The following is a 21,850-nucleotide window of genomic DNA, read 5'->3' as shown; positions in this document are numbered from 1 at the left end:
CTATTCTATTTTCTATTCTTGAGGTGCATTTATAATAGTTGCCCTTTAATACCTCTACTTGACACCTAGACTGTGCTCTTTCCAGTGACAGGAAAGGCCTTCCTATTTTTCCAGGAATTTTAGTCTTTCAGATTTTATTTTATATCCATATGTGTGTGTGTGTGTGTTTATACTTTGCATTACACAGCTTTTCCAGTGATGTTGCCTTCAATCTGATCTTTTTAATCTGCATTAAAAATTATGAGGATGAAATTAGGAGGCAGTGATGGTTAAAAATAAATAATGGATGTGGATGTATATGGCATCGAGTGTGCATGACTGAAACATTTATGTGAATTGCATCAAAGATGGAAGGCTGGCAGTCTTCAGGCTGGGCTGGACATGTCTTCACCAGTAGAGAAGAACCATGTTCTAATATCTAATTACCATCCATGCCTGTTTAGAGACAAGACAAACCTGCCTTCTTTCCAGTAGTGGCCAGCTTGCAAATACTGTTGCTAACGTACATGCACCTCTTTGCAGAGGTCATTTCTCTGGTCATTTCTCATACATGGGTGATCCGAAGGGGGCTATGCATTGCACACCATGGGATGAGGAGGAAGCCTGAGGCAGGACTTTTCTCCATCTTCAGCACATGGGAAAAAGCAACTGAAAGGACCTTTAGATTCAACAAATAACATTTCCTAAGCTCCTTTCCATTATGTGGAGTTGACAGCTCTGCTCTGTGGCATGCTACAATAATCTGCCCTGCCATACCTGTTCATCTATTTAATCAAAGAGCCATTCGATTTCAGTTAATGTTCAAAAACAGTGTTAAGCAATTTCCATTCAAAGTATATATCCACGCCTGCAATGTGTAAAATGGCAGGCTGTGCATTGCAACAGAGCTTGGTGTCCATCCAACTGCACTCACGTGGACGTGTGATAGCAGCATGACATAATTTCCCATTTGCACACAACTAAAGCCACCATCTTGTGTCCAAGACTTTAAGAGAAGTTGTATAGGATGACTCGTGCTGCAAATGAAAATTCAGGCGCCCTTGAGGAGGATCTGACTCCTTAAGAATGATCAAATAACATATTCTGAAAAGCTAAAAATATGATACATTTCTTAAAAGCGGACACTGAAATACCGTCTGCCCCTAGCAAACAAGGGCAGGTGAAGCACATGACTTTGAAACGCATTACTTCATTTCCTGTTTGTGACCGCTAACCCGATCAGCTCGATATGCTGAGTACCCCAGCCAGAGGACCTATGGAGAGAATATCCTTTTTTCCACTCTTCTAACAATACACATGCAGGGGCGGATTGCCAGCGTTGGGCAAAAAGAAGGTAAATGCCTAGAAGCACAAATAAGAGCTGGGCGTTCCCACGCTGAGCCAGCTAAGGCTGGAATGGCAGCCAAGTACTCGGCTTTGGTTAGATCGCAACTGACAGTTCGCTCGCAGCCCAGGAGGTTGCCAGAGGCAGGGAGTGCATGGCAGGAAGTGGGGGAGCAAAACAGGATGGGGCCTCCCATACCATAGAGTTCCCAACTAGCTCTCTGGTTTCAACCCTTCCCTCCCTGGAAATCTGCAAACTAAGTTACAGAAAATACCGTGAGGACTTGGAGTTATTGTGAACAGACTAACCGTGAAGCAACAACGGGATGCAGCTGAAAAAAGGTCACATGCTATTTTAGAATGCATTAATAGAAGTATTCCTTCCAAATCCAACTATTACGAAAAGTAATCGTTCCTCTATACTCTTCACTGGTCAGGCCTCATCTAAAGTACTGTGTCCAGTTCTGGGCGCCAGGATTTAAGAAGAATGGAGAAAAATTGGAAAGAGCCCAGAGGAGGGCCACAAAAATGATCCAGGGTTTGGAAACATTGCTCTGTGAGAAGAGACTGAGGGAACTGGGCATGTTCAGCCTTGAGAAGGGAAGACTGAGGGGGGACATGAGATCCCTCTATAAGTACTGAAAGGCTGTCACAAAGAGGAAGATCAAGATCTCTTCTCACTGATCCCAGAGTGTAGGACATGGAATAATCAATTCAAGTTGCAGCAACCCAGATTCAGGCTAGATATCAGGAAAGGTTTCCTCACTGTCAGTGCAATACGATAGTGGAACCAGCTGCCTAGAGAGGTGGGGGGCTCTCCCACACTGGAGACATTCAAGGTGAAATTGGACTGTCATCTGAGTGGGATAGTGCAAATTGGTGACTGGCAACAGCAGGGGATTGGACCTGATGGCCTTCATGGACTTCTCCAACTCTACTATTCTATGATTCTTTGACTGACCAGGCTGCCTCTGCCAGTGTTGGAAGTTCTGTGGTGTGTGTACTTGTGGAGATGTCTAGTTCTGACTGAGTGGTTGGCAGCACCATCGGGCAAGACTGTATTCAACTGACAGGCTTCAGAGCCACTGAGTTCCTGTTTGATTTGCTCTGCAACCATGGCCACAGACAGCTCAGGAAAGAGTCTTCGAGATGGACTTTCTTGTTCTTTCTGCCATGCATACTTTCTGAGCCAGTGTCCATAGATTGTGGACACAGTTTCTACCTGGCCCGTATCACTCAGTTGTGGGAGAAATGGGATACTGATTTCTCTTGCCCTCGGTGCAAAGAACTATCCCCAAAAAGGAAGCTCAGGCCAAACAAGGAACTGGAGTGTGTTGCAGAAATAAGCCAAAAGGATGAAATTAGAGGCGGTAGAGAGTGTTGGTGGAGAGATTTGCAAATGCACCAGGAGTCCCTGAAACTCTTTTGCAAAGATGAAGAGAAGTTGATGTGTTCTACTTGGAAACATGGGCCTTCCGGGCCATCTAGCACGACTCATTTAATTTCACTTATTACATCCAGCTGGCTTCACTCATGTAATACCCAACATGTGATTGTCCAGTCTTTACTTGAACACCCTCACTGATGGAGCCTCCACCACCACCTGTGGAAGCCCAGTCCATATCCTAGGGGTCCTAACCATCAGAAAGTATTTTCTGACATACAGCCTGAAACCTAGTTCCTTGAGCTTTGCCCCACTGAATCCTGTCCTCCACTGTGGGGGAGAACAAGTCATGGCCTTCTGCTATGTGGCACCCCTTCACATACCAAGGGGCCAGAAAGGCCATTGAGTCCAACCCCCTGCTTGTGCAGGACACCAATTTAAACCATCCCTCTCAGATGGCTGTCCAGTTGCATCATGAATGCATCTAGTGTGGGAGAGCCCACCACCTCCCTAGGTCATTGGTTGCATTGTTGTACTATTCTAACAGTCAGGAAGTTCTTCCTGATATCTGGCTGGAATCTGGTTTCCTGTAACATGAGCCCATTATTCCATGTCCTGCACTCTGAGATGACTGAGAAGAAATCGTGTCCTTCCTGTTTGTGGCAACTGTTCAGGTACAGTCTTCTCTTCTCAAGGCTAAACATACCCAGTTCTCTCAGTCTCTCCCCACAGGGCTTTGTTTCCAGATCTTGGATCATCTCTGTTGGCCTCCTTTGAACCCTTTCTAATTTTTATGTATCTTTCTTAACCTTTGGTGCCCAGAACTGAATGCAATATTCTAGATGAGCTCTGGCTAGTGTTGAATATAGGAGAACTAGTACTTCTTGTGATTTGGAAGGGACACTTCTATTAATGCATCCCAAAATAGCATTTGCCCTTTGAGTAGCTACATCACATTGTGGACAGCAAGCAAAGTATGAGCCAACAACTACTCCAAGATCATTCTCTTTTGCAGTACTGCTGAGCCAAGAATTCCCCATCTTGTTTCAATGCATATTCTTGTTTCCTCTAGGAAGAACTGGAGACCCAGTTAAAGGCTTGGAGAGTAAAGAGAGGAGAGGCTTACAATTTTCATACTGAGGAAAAAAATAGGTATAAGGCATTTCTGGTAAGTATTAGTCCAATCTTGTGTTTCAGAGGCAAGGTATGATTATATTTAGCTCACTCTTCTGTTGGACAAATGGAGTATCCGTTAGGGCACTGGATTTATTGTGCCACTTGCAGTCAACTGCTTTATAGACATGTCTTTTTTCCTGCTGGACAAGGAAAACTATAATAAATCTGACCAGTTGCAATCCATTGTTCCCTTGTGCAGGCCCTAGATAACCAAGTGAAGAAAATGTGTGGGTTATGTAGAAATGGCTTTGCAAACTCATTGGTTGAGTTCACATGACACAGCAACCCCCCCTGCAGTTAAGCTCTACAGTGTGGATTGTTTGTGGAACAACCCATGTTTCATCTGAGGGACAGTTAGACACACTGTGGTCTATCCAGCCCTGTCTGTCTTCCAGCCAGTAGCTCAGAGGAATTAGTGACTGCTTTATCTCCTCTTTCCACTCACAACCCCTTTCCCCCACTTATTTTTGGAGATAATTTTTTGTGATCTCCAAAGTGTCCGGGTGGCACATTGGAGTTACCATCACATTACTTTGGGGAGTAGTTTGGAGTTGTGCAAATGTGCAACTCCAGCTGCCCAAGGTTTGAAGGCTTGCCTGGTCAGTGCCCTGGGAGTCTGTGCTCTCAAAGCAGGTGGCATCCACAGGCACCGAGAGAGCCGGGCTTCAACTGCGTTGCTTTGCTTTTACCTGGCAAACGGCGCCATGTACCCAAAGAGCAGGCTGGCAAGTGAGAGCATAGCATAGCATAGGCATGGGGAAATCCGTGCTTGTGAAAGAGGCTGTCAGGTAGAATTGCTCCCTTCACAGCAAGACCCTCCAAGTTTTTGTCTGAACCAGACAATTCTCAGTGTCCTCCACCTTACCCGCCCTTCCACAGGACTCCAGGTGCTCAGGAAAGTGCTAAATGCAACCCGCGCCATTTCCAGCAGTACTTTTAAGGGTATCTTTCAGAATAGGGTTTTTACAGGGCTGGACAGGGTTTTCTCAGCAGGGATATATACAGATTCCATGGCACTCGTGGTGTCTTGCAGCCATAGGAAATAATAAATAGTTGCTGCCATTGGCATCTTTCTTCAAACATCTACAAATCAAATGCTGCAGTCTGTCGTTTAGAGAGCATGTCTTCAATAGGATGCCTTTTGTTTTATTTAAGCAGCATTTTAAATGTTAATATTATTGAATTTTATCTGGCCAGGGTGGCTTATTTTATATTGTATATTTGTATTTTATTTTAATGTATATATTTTAAAATGTTATTTATGATGTTTTAATTTATTGTTGTAAGCCGCCCTGAGGCTTCGGCGAATGGGGCGGCATAAAAATGTTTTAATAAATAAAATAAAATAAAATAAATAAACTTTATTTCTATGTGGATGTCTACAAACATGCATAATTTGAGAGTGAGATCACTCAAATAGAAGAGCCGAGAGTTTGTACTCTTCATTTTTTCAGCCATACCACTTTAGCTCCGAGCTTGAGTTTCACGGAAAATAACTGAAGAGAATCCAGCAATGTGTAATTTTTGATTGGCTGGAATCTGTGATGTCCAAGAAAAGCTTTGCTCCCCATTCTTTTTAAAATCAGTGGAAAATATATACTTAATACAAACCCATAGAACGCATGTGATTTGCTGATTTGTACATCTGTCACTTGCAATCGGATAGCTGGGGAAATGTGCAGGCTGGATTTTGTTTTTGTTTTGGTACATTTGTATACACTCTCTCATTTTCTCTTATGTCTGCTCTTTAAGGAAAAGGTGGAGTTTGAGAAGCAGAAGATTGTGGCCAAATTTGAGAAAGTAGAAACATTTCTGAAACAGCAAAAGAAAAACATGCTGGACCAGTTGGAAGCGTTTGCGAAGGAGGAGGAGACGTTTGGCAGCAGACTTTCTGGGGAGATCAGCTTTATGGGAACTCTAATCTGTGAGATAGCGCAGAAGAGCCAGCAGCCTCCAAGTGCATTCCTGCGGGTGAGGTCAAGGGGTCCTAGCAAGGCTTGGCCAGGGAGAGCTGGGAAAAACTGAAATGGGGCAATACTTCCTCATCCAACAAACCTATTTCAACATTTAACACCATAAAGTGCTGCACGGATAACAGGTAGCATATAAATGTACGTTGACCACATTTCTGAAATTTATGGTGCAATCCTACATATACTAGAAATAAAGCCCACTCAATTGAGTAGCGATCAGCCCAGGAGATCATGCACAGAAGCGTGAATGTGTTGGACTGTGATCTTAAAGCTGGTGAGGGCCGCCGGAAGTAGCAGAAGGGTCTGCGCCCAGGGAAGCTGGCAGAACGGGAAGTGCCAGGTGTGGACTGATCAAAGCATTCTTGCTATGCTGTGAAAACTGGCCAGAGAGGGCGATTGCACACCACGGCTCCTGAATGCCCTTGGCTACATGCACACGGGTGCAAAAGCAGGTTCATATGGGAGTTATAAGCATTGCGGCATTTTATCAATGGATGTGCTTTTGAGTATATGCAACCACATGCCTAGCTTTATTTTCCTGCTCTCTCTAGGACATTGGGAATCTCTTGAACAGGTCGGTCACGTCTGTTGCTTCACCCTCCCGCTGACCCAGCTAAGCTCTGCCCCTCAAATTCTGCACAAACTCCGCCATGTTAGTTCTTTCCCAGTAAAGCGACTGGCAGGGGTCCACAATTATGCTTGCCATAGCGAATGTTCTTCTCCCTCCAGTTAGTCTGATGAGCGCCAACCTTCCTCCCAGCCTTGTAGCTGGAGAAGAGTGCAGGAACTGTCACCGTGATACTGACCTTCTGTCCTTTGAAGGTTATTGGTGCGTCTCTGCAGCGCAGCACAACTGTGGGGACTATCCTGCCACCTCTCCGGTTTGAAGGGATTGTTTTAGTTGGGCTGAACCTCCAAGGAGCCTGGAGCACCTCCTCAGACTAAGGGGCACAGGACCCTCTTCTGGTGCATCTCGCCAGCAGTGCTTGGCTTCAGGTATCAGCGCCGCAGTGGGTCTGCTCCTGGCAGCAGCCAAGCTGTAAAGGGGCCGTCCGTGGTTCTGGACCTGCCAGGTGATGGTGAGGCCAGTGGTGGTTCAGGTCCATCACCACGGACGGCTCCTTGAAAATTCAGACTAGAGGCTGCAGTGTTCATGCTGCCCGCTTGGCCCCAGAGCTTCCAACCTCCACTGCACGTGGGCCAGCCCTGGTTACCCTGCTAGCAACTCTCCAGGCTTTTCGCCCTTCCTGGAGAGGCCAGAGATTGAACCGGGGATCATCAGTAGGCCAAGTGTATTTTACAGCAATGAGCTATGGGGCTTCTCCGCGTTTGGAGCTGAAGAAAGAAGGACTTGCCCTACAAATGTTTGGCAGTTTGGCATTTTCAACAGTAGAGGCCAGAGCTTCCTCTTTCTACTTTACCTTATCTCTCAAGCAAATATCCCAAATTCTTCCACTCCATGTAATGTGGACACAGACTGCCTATAACTTCTCCTGTCTCTGCTTGTGTTCCTGAAAGGTATTGTCTTCCCAGCCCTCTCTGGCCTTTAGAATAGAATCATAGAATAGTGGAGTTGGAAGGGGGCAGAAGGCCATTGGCGCAACCCCCTGCTCAGTGCAGGACCCCAGGTTAAACCCTTCCTCTGCAATGGCTGTCCAGGTGCACCTTGCATGCCTCCCATGTGGGAGAGCCCACAGCCTCCCTAGGCCATTGCTTCCAGTGTCATTGCTCTACTAATCAGGATTTTTTTCTTGATATTTAGCTGGAATGTGGCTTGAGGCCATTATTCTGTGTCCTGCACTCTGGGTGACCAAGAAGGGATCCTGTCCTTCCTCTCTGTAACAACCTTTCAAGTACTTGCAGAGTGCTACCATATCTTATTTAGTCATTCATTTATTTAAAATGTTTCTATGTCATCCTCTTACCAAATAGTCTCAGGACAGTCTTACAGTAAAACAAAGTAAAGCACAGCATCATTTTTGTACATTAAAAACTCCAATTAAAACGGCAATTAAAACCTTAAAATGCTGGGAAAATAAAAAGGGTTTGGCCTGGCACCCAAAAGAATCAAGTGCCAGTGCCAGGTGCACCTCTCGGGAGCATGCTCCACAGCCGAGGCGCCACTGCAGAGAAGGCCCTTCTCCGGTAGCCACTCTCCTAATCTCCTTCCAAGAGGGCTCCTGAAGAAGGTCCTCCATTAAGGGGTGGGCAGGCACATAGGAAAGGAGATGCTCCTTCAGATATCCAGGTCCTAAGCTGTTTAGGGCTTTTAGGTCATCACCAACACCTTAAATTGAGCCCAGACTTCAACTGATAGCCAGTGCAGATGGTAAAGGACTGGCGTTATATGTGCATATCCGCCAGTCCCTGTTAACATCCCAGTCTTTCAATCTCTCCTCGGAGGGCTTTGTTTCCAGTCCTGGGTCACCCCCTGTTGCCTTCCTCCAAACCCTTTCCGGTGTGGCTGCATCTTTCTTACACTGTGGTGCCCCAAATTGGACACGGTAGTGCAGATGAGGCCTAACTGGTGCTGAGCAAAGGGGAACTAAACCGCCCAGCAAACCACCCAGAGAGCCCTCTGGGCTACTGGGGTGGTATATAAATGCAACAAGCGAACAAACACTTCATGGAATTTGGAAGTGATATTTTCCCCAAGCTGCAAACCCTGCCCTTTACAGGGAGTGCAACCCCCAGGACTGGCAAGATGTCACCTATCTGAAGAGATGATCCCCCCACCAGCAGTATCTCTGTCTGTCTGGATTAAGTTTCTGTCTATTGGCCCTCATCCAATCTGTTACTGGGGCCAGACCCCGATTCTGCCACACCTGCATCAGATGAAAAAGAAAGGTAGAATGGGGAGTCATCAGTGCACTGGTACAGTTTCCTGATCAGAATGACAGGGGGCACCTTGTCAGAAGCTTTACTGAAGCCAGGACAGATAATGTCCACAGCATTCCCCCAGCCCAGCAGGGAGGTTACCCAATCAAAAGACTAAACAGTTTAGTCTGGCAGGGTTTGTTCTTGAGAAATCCATGTTGGCTTCTAGTAATCAGTGAATTGTTTTCAGGTGTTTGCATACTGACTGCTTTATAACCCACTCCAGTATTTTCCTAGGGATTGATGTCAGACTGACTGGTCTGTAGTTCTCAGCTTCTTTTTCCTTTCTTGAAGATGGGGATGACATTACCCTTTCCCCAGTTATCCAGCAGTTTCCATCTCCTCCATGATTTCTCAAAGATAAATTGAATGAATAAATGATGAACAGTTTCGCGTGTTTTATGTTGCTAATTTCAGATATATAAAGCTCTATTGCTTGAGAAAACCTATCAGAAATCTGGGGCAGTATATCTCTTCCCTGCCTGATATCACCTACACAGCTGTGTTCTTGGGGTTCCCCATTTTTCTAGGGCATACAGTACAAACTGAGCCTGCAAGCTTTCAGGTGTTCTTGTAGGAGATATCATTTTCTAAAAACTATTGATTATAATTTGACTGGCCTTATTTAAGAAAGAAGACGAACTAGTATAATAGCTTAATGAAATTGATTTAATTTTCTTTAGGTGCCGGATGGAATTCCCTCAACAGGATGTTTGCTCTATGCTGGAAGAAAAGCTTCATGCCTTCTCTAAAAATATATCATTCTGCAGCAGATTCTGTGGGAATTCACAGGTACAAACCACAAGTCAACAAGCCATGAAATACTTCTATCTGCAGAAAGAGGTGGGCTTTGGGGGAGGGGGCCACAAAGTCCATGATTTTGTGCTAAAACCTTCAGATGTTTGCAGCAGAGAGCTTAAACCGTAATGTGACACTGAGCCAATTGAACAAATATGTCTTGTTTATTCAGACCCGATATTGGGGAGGAGGCCAGTGCAAGGTCATGTGCTTCCAGACCGATTTCAGTGTGTATTGTTCACAATTTGTGGGAGTGATTTCATGGGACATCCAGACATGGTCGTCATTCAGCCAATAGGCCATGTTTTATCTCCCAGGTTATTTCTTAGTCTTCACACCTCAATGTGAGCGAAGGAGGTGCGGAAACGCTATATTGTCACTGCTCCTGAATGTTAGGGATGCAGGAAAGGGACTTGAAACCACTCTATCAAGGAGGTTTTCTCTTCTGTGAGAGAGCTCTTCCCCTTTCAGTTGATTTTGGCTGCCCTTTTCCGTTCTTCTGGCTGGTTTACACAAATGGCACACCACCATTTCTGTCTACTGTTCTGTAGCCACGCTCTCAGGGAAAAGCACAGGACATGTGAGCCGAGGGCTATGTTCTTAGTACAGATAAGCATCAGACACAATTCTGTGCCAGCCCAGTTCACCCATTAACTTTGGCATGTAAAGTGGACCATTTGGGCCACTCACATGTTCATGGATTGAGCTTTTGAATCCTGTGGAATTAATAGACTTTTGCTGAGCATACCTCCCGCCACCCCATGCCTGTTTCTCCTATCTGCCTTTTTTGCTTTCAGTGGAAACTTTGCCGGGACAGTTGGAAGTGCAGTGGGGTAAGTCTCCAGGAAAAACTGGGGCAGGGTTTGGGAGATACACAAGACGACGCTCTTACATGTTCTGCTAAGCTCTCGAGAAAGAATTATTTTAAAATCAGTGGCTCAAAATAACAGCCAGAAAGTGATGGGAGGATTCTTCCTGAGCCCTCATGAGTTTCCCCCTGCTGGGTCATAATCCCTTAAAATCCCTTAAGGAGAAAAAGTCAGGGTACTTGCACAATGCCTTTCAAGTGGCAGTGTGCAGACCGGTCCAACTTTAGTAGGACACAGGCAGGCTGCTGCTGATATTGGAGAGACCAACAGTTCTGTTCTGTTCAAAAAAATCACTGGGCAAGCTGCAGAATGGAGTTCCAGTTCTGCCTGCATCTTCATTAACCCAAGAAAAGGGTGGGTGTGACTAGAATTGCGCTCTACAGCATGCCAGTTGCTAAAAAGAAGGAAAGGTGAAAGCTCTCCATGCCCACTAGCAGTGTTGTTTAGGGCCCTTGAGGCTGCAGGTAGCCCTGCACCTGTGCCTGTTAGCCCAGTCTTAATGGTGCCAGTGATTTAGAACTAGGGAGGAATGCTGAACTACAGTTGTTTAAGAGCAGAAGTTCAAACTTCTCAACTTCTCCTTGTGGCTGCACCGGAAAAGCAAGTACATAGGCTTGTTCTTATAGTAGCAAACCAGGGTTTAGCATTATGTCAGAGTGATCTCTCCAGAGAACGGGCATCAGTATGCAAATGCAGTTCAATGTATACTGTAATGTATACTGGGGCAAAAAATTCCCCAGTGCAGCTATTGGCGGATGGGATCTGAGCTAGCAGTGGCTGGGCAAGGCAGGGATCTTGGCACTGGGGAGCGGGGTGGACGAGCCCAATGTGCAGCTGCTGTGAAAAAAACAAACTCCATGCTTAGGCATCATTAGGAATGGAGTAAAACTGCTCAGATTGTACCCCACTCATTCAAATTTTGGTTGCGACTGCACTTAGAATATTGCTTTGGTTGTCTGACCTGCAAAACGACATTGAGTTGGAAAATGTGCAGAGAAGCAACTAAAATTATGAAGGGCTTCCTTATGAGGAGCAGTTCCAACAGCTGGGATCATATAACTTAGAAAAATGGTAAGGGGAGACATGACAGACAGGGGCTAAAAATTATGCATGGTGTGGATGAGATGAAGAGGGAGATATAACCCTAGAACCCAGGGTCATCCCATGCAGCTGATTAGTGGGAGATTCAGGACAGATAAAAGGAAGGACTTCTTCACACAATGTATAGTTAAACTATGGACTTCACTGTCCCAGGAAGTGGTGAGGAAGCGGCTGCCAATCTGGCTGACTTTAAAAGGGCTTTGGACGAATACACTGGCTACTAGCCTTGCTGCTAATGTGTCACCGTGCGCTAGATCAGAGGTGATTTGCCTGAACGCGCTCGTTGTGGAGGAACTGGGCAGGGAGAGGCCTTGTGCCCACCCTGCAGGAGGGACCCTGCAGGCAGCGGGTTCGTCGGTGAGTGAACAAGGTGCTGGTCTGGAAGGACCGAAGTGGCTTTTCTTGCTTTGTTCCATCTGAACCAGGGCAGAGTATGGGAAACAGCTCAGCTTTGTTTGTGCTTTTCCTAGAGATGGTTTTGATTATACCTAGTTGGACAGTAAATAAGAGCTGTTTGCAGAAGGTGAAATGACATTGCTTTGGGAATTGGGAGAGACGCTATTATTGCCTTTACCCTTCCTTGGTCAAGATTCCTGGATGGGCATGTGGATGACCATGCAGCCCACAGAGCTGCTTCCTCCTTTCCCCACAGCCCAGCTGATCGAGGACAGGATTGCTCTTCTGGCACTGGGGCAGGACCAGGGCAGTCATATGCGTGGGATGCTGGAGGTGGGACAGATTGGGAAGAGCAGTGCTGGATCAGACCAAGGGTCCGTGTAGCCCACCGCTCTGTTCACACAAGGGCCAGGCAGCTTTCAGGGACCGGGCTGTGGGTGGCAGGTATCCAAGTAGGTGCATCGGGACCCAAGACAACACAAAGTCCAAACACAGTCCAGTGGTGAGAACAGGGTTGTAGTCACGTAACAGGCCAAGGTTAGGAACCAGGAGTACCTAGCAGAGCAGGGCCATCATCTGAGTAGGATGGTGTAAACTGGTGACCCGCAGCAGCAGGGGTTGGACCCAGTGGCCTTCGTGCCCCTTCCAACTCTGCTGTTCTGCGATTCTGCAATTCTAAGGCAAGGACCTAGGCAGAACAGGCCAAAGATCAATAACCTGTAAAGCAACAGGGCAAGGTGCATGTGCCTTGGAGCAGGATAGCCAGGTGGGATTCAGGAACAGTAAGGTATGGCAAACAAGGCAAGGAAGCAACGTAGGACTGGATCTTTTTCTGGATCAGGATCAGGTCAGGCAGGATGTAGGCACTGGGAGACACTGCAACACTCGGAAGACCTGTGTTTCTAGGGCAGTTTTTGGAAGGAACGGCTCTTCCCCAGGGCTGGCAGCTGGTGCTCATCAAGGGCCTGAGTGCTGCACTGGGGTCTGGACCAATCCTGCAATGAGCAGGATTTGATTCCTCTGATGCTTGACCAGCAGATGGAGCCCTGGAGCTGCCCAGATCCTGACAACCGCTTCCCCTGGGAAACCAAGAAGGTCCTAAGCACAGCAGCGCCCTCCTGACTAGTCAGCACCGCTGTACTTCCCCTGATAGTAGAGGTAGCATATTGCCATCAGGACTAGCAGCCTTTAAAAGCCTTCTCCTCCCTGAATGTATCCAGAGTGCTGGTTGTCACTACATTATCTGGCAGTGAATTCCATAGTTGAATTATGTGCTGTATGAAGAAGGCCTTCCTTTTGCCCAGAACATTCCACCTATCAGCCTTACAGGATGACCCTTTGGGTTCTAGTATTATGGGAGAAACAGCCTCCCCTTTCACGTTCTCCACACTATGAAAAGTTTTATCATGTCTCACTTTGCTCTAACCTAAATGGTCCCGGGAACCGCAACCTTTTTTCATAGGCAGGTAGCTGCAACCTCTTGATTATCTGAGTTGCCCTTCTGTGCACATTTTCCAACTCTACAATATCTTTTTTGAAATGTGGTGCCGAGACATCTTCGTGGTGTTCTAAGTGTGGTTGCACCATAGATTTGGATAAGGGCAGCATGATCTTGGTAACTTCACGGTCAAGTCTTTTCCTATTATACCTTATACCTAACATGGAGTTCACCTTTTCGCAGCAGCCCCATGTGGGCTCAAGACTTTCACAGAGCCTTCCAGCCCAACTTCTCCGGCTTGCTCAGTCAGGAGCAAGAACCTCATAACTCTAAATGAAAATCAAGTGCACCTGGATGCAGCTGAAACGTTTTCTCTGCTATTTCTGTCTCTGCTACAGTCAAAGTGACCCTGGATCCAGACACTGCTCATCCTCTACTTTTAGTAACTGATCACCGGAAAAAAGTGAACTTTACAGGAAAAAGGTGTGATGTAGTTGACTCTTCACAGTGGCTTAAGTCTCCGTACTGTGTGCTGGGCTGTGAAGGATTCACCTCTGGGAGGTTTTACTGGGAGGTGAGGATTGGAAATAAGGGAAAGTGGAAAGTGAGGGTGGCCAGGGAATCCATTAAAAGGAAGGGAAGCCATGACAAAGGGGGCGTATGGGCTATAAGAAATGACAGCGGTGCATTTAAATATGATGGTGGCACACCAGCACATGACCAACATGCCACAGTTGGGGTTTATCTGGATATTGGAAAAAACAGGGTGTTGTTTTTTGATGCTGCTAAGGGGAATGTTCTGTGGGGTTATTCTTCTGTCGTTTTCAAGTCAGAGAAAATCCATCCTTCCTTTGAGCTGTTATATCAGGATATATCTGCAGAACAACAATGGATCAAAATACATTCCTGACAACATGAAATGCAAATGTGATAATGATTCTTTCTGTTACCCGAAAGCTATACTTAATATATTTTTGCAACTTTTAAAAAAGTGAGAGCATGACATCAAAGCTGACTTGAAGCATAGTTGGAACAGCAAACTCTGCTGGACACCCTTTCCCAGCCCCATTGGCTGTACAATTTTTCACTGTACTAATCAAACCTTCATATTCAGAAACCTTTCAATAAAAACTAATGTGTGTGTGTATTTAATAAGATTCACAATAAATGGCACAAAAACAAGTTAATACCTGTTAGACAGCTGACATGATGCCTCATTATGCCTTTTAAGGTTGACTAAATGCCCTTACAGAGGACGCTCTTAGCCTGGCACAGAAAGCCTTTGGACGAGGCGGTTTAGGCATTTCCCAGATTTTGATTGCAGCACCTGGGTAGATGGCAGCAAGGAGAGGTGTGGCAGCCATCGGGTGTGTGGTCCCCAGCCATGTTAGGGCTTCACAAATTAAAACTGGTACCTTGAAATGTGCCGGGAGGCATATAGGCAGCCAGTGCGACTGGGCAGAATTGGCATGATGTGCTTGGTCATTCTGGCCCCAGTCGCCTCATTTTGCACAAGTTGCAGCTTCTAAACAGTGGGGAGGAGGGTGTCACAAGTGTCCTTCATGCAGGAGAGAGGAGACTCACTGAACAGAAAGCACGCATGCCCCTGGGAACCCCCCCCCCCAGTATGCAGGAGGAGCCAAAAGGAAATGCGCTAGAGGCAGTGGGCCTAGATCCAGAGGACCCCCAAACCTGCTCCCTTGACGGTCCCCACCCAGCTTGGCACTGCGGTTGTTAATTCTGGCCCATTGGTGTCGATGAGGCAAGAGAAAGAGGAAGCCCACTCCGGATCTCACATCCGGGCCACAGCAAGCTGGGAGGGTCTGGTAGTGGCAGATGCCCCACCGGGGATTCCTGCCCTGCCACAGCAATATTTTATTTATTTATTTATTTATTTATTTATTTATTTATTTATTAATTAAAACATTTTTATGCCGCCCCATTCGCCGAAGCCTCGGGGCGGCTTACAATAGGATTGCTCTCTTCACTGTGTAAAAACCAAAATCAAGAATGCATCCAGGGCCGTAGTGTCCGGAGTCAGGTTTCCCCATTCACCCTTTCAAAACAACAGACCATTCTTTGCCAAAAGCTCTTTATTTTCCAATGTACATCCAGCAAACTATAGCCAGCACAGAAAGAGTCTCTGAGCATGCACACAGTGGTCTGTTGAACCCAAACTAGAAGCTACTCCTGAGAACCCTCCTTCTGGGGAACCCTGACCCCTCCCCTGTAGGGGGGGCCATCTGGAGACGGGACAGCCTCTTAGCCGTACACTGGTCCTCTAGCTGGCCAGCCCTTCTCTCTTGACAAAGCTTCATGGGTTTGAGGATCATAATAGGTTTGTCTGACTGCTGGAGTCCCTGTCCCACACCTCCTCCCAGAACTTGCAGATCCCAGCTATTCTCAGAGTCTGCCTGATCACTGGATAGGGCAGCCTTAGATGATCCTTCCCAGCTCTTCCATCTCGAGATCTGGAGGCTGTTTCCCAGGGCCGATCCTCTCCCTTGGGAGAGTCCAAGCCTCCCTCGCCTTGAAACGCGTGCCAAGAACAATTGCCTCTGACATCCCAAACACCTTGAGGGTGGAGAGAATGGCCATTTATTGTGGCCGAGGCCAGCCTAGCACTTGTATTCTAGTTTTTTCCATCTAAGCAGTAGAAAATAACAAACTCTGGAAATAGAGACTATAACTTTTGAAATAAGCAAGGGAGACTGTATTGTTTGGAGAGAAACAGACTGGGCTTACCCCACATGAGTTGAAAGGGTGGCTTAAGTTTGTCCTGTGAGCCACCTTGACAACCCATGGCTTATGCACAATAGATGGTTGTGCCATCTGAACCCGGACAATACAAATCATTGTGGGTCAACCCCAGTGGTGAGTGAGCTGTTTAGCAAGAGTGGCAAAATTTCCTTGCTGCTCTTGCCAAGTGGTGGTCACACAACTGCCAGTGCTGGCCACCCCAGAAGTGCCCAAGCAGCATCACGAGAAAGGAAGATTCACCAGAGAAGACAATAATGCTAGCAAAAGTCAAAGGCAGAAGAAGAGGAAGTCCAGCTATGGCCTGAATCAAGCCATAGCCTTGAGTTCACAAAAACTGAGCTGGGCATTCAAGGATGGAACATTTCAAAGGGCTTTCATTCATCGGGTTGCCATAAGTCAGAGACAACTCTACGGCACATAACAACATAACATGAGCCACCTGCAGCCCAAGTGCAGAGTTTGGACCATGTCTCTTGTACCTCCAGGCAAGGGCCAGAGAAGAACTGGAATGGCGTTTTGGACATCCTCTACAGGGAATCACTCATTTTGTTGGTATTTTGTGTATTGTCAGGAATTTAGAAATTGAAAGTTCAAAGTACTGAGTGATGTAAGGTGCAACCCATTTGGAATGCCCACATCTCCCTGAACTTGGAGGATCACGGGTGTCCTCCAAAATGCGCATGCCGGGAGGAGCGTGGCGGTGAAGATCATCCCCACACCTTTTTCACGTACACCACTCGAGTGGCTTATGTGAGCTCTCTGAGTAGAGGGCTTCAGAATGGGAGAGGAGGAGGCCGAGGTGCCACGGGGATAAGTTGAATCTTGCTGGTGCTGGTCTCCTCTCCTCCTGAAGGGCCCCAAAGAGCCCTTCTTCAGGGTCACTTTTGCAGCCTTGGAGAAGCAGCTGCGTGGTTCCTTCTGTGCTGCTCTCCAGGAAAGGGCAGGGGGCTCAGAGCTCTGATTCCAGGAACAGGCAGAGAGATTTCCTAACCTTGCAGCTGAGGATCCAAGGAATGTTACGGATGTGCAGATCTGGGCGAGCAGCCATGAGATCGCTCTCCTTGTGGCACAACCAACTTCCCGCAATTTGGTGAGAGGTGGTCAAAAAGGGGAGTCACACTCTTGCAAATGTGCACAGGCATGCAAGCGGGCGATGGCATTATAACGGAACTGGAATGTGATTCTGAGTCAGTGAAACTTCCCCTTTCTTCCCTTCCACTAGGATATTGGGGAAACTTTGAGCAGGTAGGTCATTTCTGCGGCTGCATCCTTACGCAAGATCATGAAGGGCCTTCTGGGACTGTGTGACGGTTGTTCGTGTGCTTCTCTTTCACTGCTTTACTAGTGTGAGCCTCGTGAAGCAGGGGGCCCCATGCAGAGGTCCTCACTTGCGCGTGCCCTGGTGCAGCTCCGGCCAGCCTCCGGCAAGTGTGGCAAGGCCCAGCTTTCTTTTCCCCCTGGAGCTGGAGAGGAAGGTGGGGGCTGCTCCGGGGCAAGCTGTGCTGTGGTGCTGATTGGTACATCTACAGGGTGCAGCAAACCTGTGGGAATGATCCTGCCACCTCCTCAGCTCCAAGGTTGGCGGAGGAGGCTGGCACTCCAGTTGCACCAAGCTTCTAAGGACCCCGGACCACCTCTTCAGGTTTAGAAACTGACTTACTCCAAGTCAGGCTAGAGGTCCATCTTGTGCAGCATAGGCTACACAATTTTGGGAGAGGCAGGGGCCATTTTGCTCCTTGGCATCCTGTATACTGCATCCCCCCCACCCCGTGGGCACCAAAAAGCCCCTCTCGTTTCAGACAAGATATACCTAGCCACTATGGAGCACCAAAACAGTCAAAATTCAGTTGTTTGTGAGCTCATTGTAGTGCCCTGCAACACTCTGGATGCTACTTTTCCCACCTACAACACTTTTTGGGCCAAATTCAGGCAGTGTAGCTGCAGCCCTGTGCTGTGCACCCCTGGTCTATGCTGACTGGCAGCTGATCTCCCAGATTCTTAAAAGAGTCTTTCATGATCCTTCCCAGAGATGTCAAGAACTGACCCTGTGGCCTTGTGCATGCGAAGCGTGTTTTCTGCTGCTGAGCTACAGCCCACATTTGGAGCTGAGAAGTAGATCAGGCAGAGCTCTGACTTCGAATTGCATTTGGGAAGTGCAGTGCACAACCAGAGCCAAAACTGCATCTTTTTGGTTGGCTCACCATGACCAGCTGAAATTCACATCCCAAGCCTATACCTTTCCCCACAACACGGAAGGAGCTGGAGAGACTTGAAAAAACTGTCAAAGGTGTGGAGTGTTTCCAGATGAAGAGTTGTGCTACAAATTAGAAGGTGCTCTGCAGAGCTTCCATCTTTTTTTTTCTTACTAGATTTTTTTTTTTTTTGCTTTACATAAAAAAGATGGAAGTAGTGGTGGGTTTACAACTAGAAGGCAAGGATGTTTGAGCTCCCTGAAAATTTCTTTGAATGGAGAAAGGTGATTTTTTAAAAAGCAAATTTCCCTTGCAACGAATATGTTGGTATACACACGTAGCAGGCCAAATCTCTTTCAGCTTTCATTTGCATACCAGTAACTTCTACCATCTTTGGTTATTTCTGCCCAATCAGTTACTGAGAAACAATAAGCATTTCTCATTTATTTTGCAATGGCTGAATGTTTTCCTTTAATTGCAATGACTACTTGAAGCTACATGTCGCCTTTTGCAGCAAAACCCAATGAAGAATTTTGGGTTACCTTAAGAATGTTTCCTTGTTTGTTTCTTTTGTTAGAAGCAAGTTGGATTCGCAGAAGCAAGACGTTTATTTTGAGCTGGGAAAAAGATTGGATGCCTTCTCTAAAAAAAACCATGATTTTGCAAGAGGCTCTGCAATCGTTCACAGGTATTAAACTAAGATATTGAGAGCATCTGTGAAACTGTATTTGCATCTGTAGAAAGCCATGGGCTTTTGGGGTCATTGGCAAGCAGGGTAATCGGTGTTACTCTGCACAAAGTGGCCAGTGGGTCAGTTTTGGCCATTTACTCAAGCTGCGCATTGGTGAGGGAGGGCAAGACAGTAAGGACAGCAAGGGGGGGGGGTGTCTACCATAGTTCGTACAGAAACAGAAAATACCACCACCAATCAGCACCAGCATCACCGTTTTAATGCTTCATTCATTTATTTATTTATTTAAACATTTCTATGCCGCCCCATTTGCCGAAGCCTCGGGGCGGCTCACAACATAAAATATAATACAAAAATAGCAATATAAAGCTAACAATATAAAATAAATAACAATATAAAATATAAATATAAAATATTTTGAGGAAAACACAGTTTACTTTTTGGAAAAACAGCTTCTTGTCAGCACTCATGTCCCAGATTGGAAACAGCCAAACTAGAAGAGAGAGAGAGAGTTGTAGATTCAGTGAAGAGATTTCTATAATTCAACAGTATAAGCCAAAATAAATTTAGCATAGAAAATTACCCCCCAGTATTTCTTACTGAATATACATAGGGTGTATGTGTTACCTGGAAATACTACATGGTAACAATATAAAATTATTAAAGCTCTGAAGGCAATGAGGCATTATCTGCTGAATCTATAAAAGCTGTGCAGGGAATACAGGAATGAAGCCTTGCCTGGATCAGTGAGAAGCAGAGAGGCAGAGCAATGATGGCAATGAAAAAAATGTGGACTAATTGTCCAAGCTGGGACTCTTCCAACAGTAAAGGATATTAGATGTTCAGGTGGGTGATACCTTTTGGGTGCAGCCTTACGGCCTCCCAACATGATCAGGGGCCAGAGGTGTCTTGAGACTTGGACAGCTCTGCTCCCACCTGATCCCCCTCACAGCAGGTGAGGAAGGAACCACACCTGCTGCCTCTTGGAAAGGCGGGGGAAGGAGGGGGCTGGGAGGAGACGGGGGCCTTGCACCCACTCTAGGTTCTAGCATTACCCCAGCCTCCTTCCTCCCCTGAGTGCAGAGGTTTACAACATGCATTGGGGGCTGGGGCCATAGGGCTGCACCCTTTGGACTAATAGACCTTTTTATTTAAACATCATTTTAATTGTTAAAATATATGATCTGGCCAGGGCAACTTCTTCTTCCTTCTCTTTTCTCCTCCTATATTCTTTATTTACTTATTTTATACTGATAATTTTAATTTTATATTTGTAACTCAATGTATTTTTTGTATTTTTGTATTTAATGGCAATTTATTATGTTCTATTGTATTTCAATGTATTTTATTGTGTTGTAAGCCGCCCCGAGGCTTCGGCAAGGGGCGGCATAGAAATGTTATAATAATAATAAGAATAAGAATAAGAAATAAATACTGCCTGCATTTGGGGATAGGGTTTTGGGTCCTGAATGCACAAATGATATGCAGATCTTGCTACTGTAGGGATCTTTCTTAAACTTCATACTTCACAGAGGTATTGCAAGGATAGATGAGGTAAAGAAATATATGGTTATCACCCCTGGAGTTTAGGAATGCCGGTGAGTCTCAAGCTATTTCAAAAAAAATTCTTTTCTATAAGGGATGTGCTGCCTTTGCTCCTTTTCAGTTTATCTTTCCATATTGTTCCCCTGTTCTTCTCTAGGTTGTTTCATGCCAGTGTAAATACAGTTCTGTCTGTTGTTGGGTAAATGCTGGTGTGCACAAAGACATAATGTGTGACTTGATTGCTGTCAGTCTACTTTATGCATTACCTTTGACCACGTGAACAAATATTTGAGGACAGTTGGACTCCTTGTGCTTGATTTCTGCACAAAAGCATGATTTGTGCTTTTGCGTGCTGCAGTCATTACTAGGTGTTGCTGAACATACAAAAAATCTATCTGGAATACGCTTTCACCTGTCTTCCTTTTCTATTTTTTGTGGAAGATTTGTCACAAAAATGGAAGGTTGAGTTGGGTGAGTCTCCAAGGAAAGACTGTGGAAGCTTCATGAGGATATACAAGACCCTGTTTGTACATGTTCTGTTAAGCTATTACGGAGGAAAAGTAATTTTGAGTGGCTCATACACGAATGTGCATTAACACAGTTAATACAACTAAAGTTCGATGGGGGGGTGGGGGGTGTTTGTAAGAAGAAGAGTCATGCTGGATCAGAGCATAACGCATCTAGCATCCTGTACACACGGGATATGAGGGCGGCATCACCTTCCTGCCCATGTTCCCCAGCAACTGGCACACACAGGCATACTGCCTGGGATACTGGAGGGAGCAGATAGCCATTGTAGTCATAGATAGCCTCACCCTCCAAGAATTAGTTCAGTCATTTAAAGCTATCCAAATTGGTGGCCATGTTTTCATGAGGCACATAACCTGGCACTTAACCAAGGCTCCTGCTTCTGTTTTCTTTGTGGGAGGAAAAGAACATCCCTCACATGAGCTTTCCCCCAGGGGGTTTCCTTCTGTGCCTCTCAGTGCATTCCGTTACACAACTCAAAGCAGAACTGTAGCATACAAAAGAATTGCAAAAATAAGTAGGCTTCTGCAGCAAATTTCCCTCTAGGAAAATGCCAGACTTTCCCAACTTGCACAAGCTGCAAAAATGCATGGGAAACTCTGGAAAGGCCCTGGAAGATGGGCAGCATCGTGAAAGGGCCCCACAGACTTCTAGAAATCAGGGGTCACGGGTACAAAATAATGTCTTGTGTAGATAAGCTGTACATGATGGTCAAGTTCATTGTCAGACATCATGAATGCCAGCCTCCTGCAGACATAATGATCTGATCTGCTGCTCTCAGCAAAAGAAAAGCAGAGGT

At 46.2% G+C, this 21,850-nt stretch overlaps 1 long non-coding RNA gene across 1 annotated transcript; it reads left to right on the top strand.

Annotated features, from left to right (window-relative positions):
- The first annotated feature begins 1,205 nt into the window (after positions 1 to 1,205).
- On the top strand, positions 1,206 to 14,522 carry LOC123034466. The gene is made up of 6 exons (XR_006416761.1): positions 1,206 to 1,333; positions 3,780 to 3,875; positions 5,636 to 6,308; positions 9,417 to 9,525; positions 10,329 to 10,364; positions 13,734 to 14,522. It is a non-coding gene; the product is annotated as an uncharacterized LOC123034466 (long non-coding RNA).
- Positions 14,523 to 21,850: the final 7,328 nt, after the last annotated feature.

The sequence above is a fragment of the Varanus komodoensis genome, unplaced genomic scaffold, assembly GCF_004798865.1.
Source record: "Varanus komodoensis strain SLA01 unplaced genomic scaffold, ASM479886v1 scaffold6_4, whole genome shotgun sequence".
Taxonomy (NCBI): domain Eukaryota; kingdom Metazoa; phylum Chordata; class Lepidosauria; order Squamata; family Varanidae; genus Varanus; species Varanus komodoensis.
The sequence above is the reverse complement of the archived record's forward strand: the minus strand, read 5'-3'. Positions and strand labels throughout refer to the sequence as shown.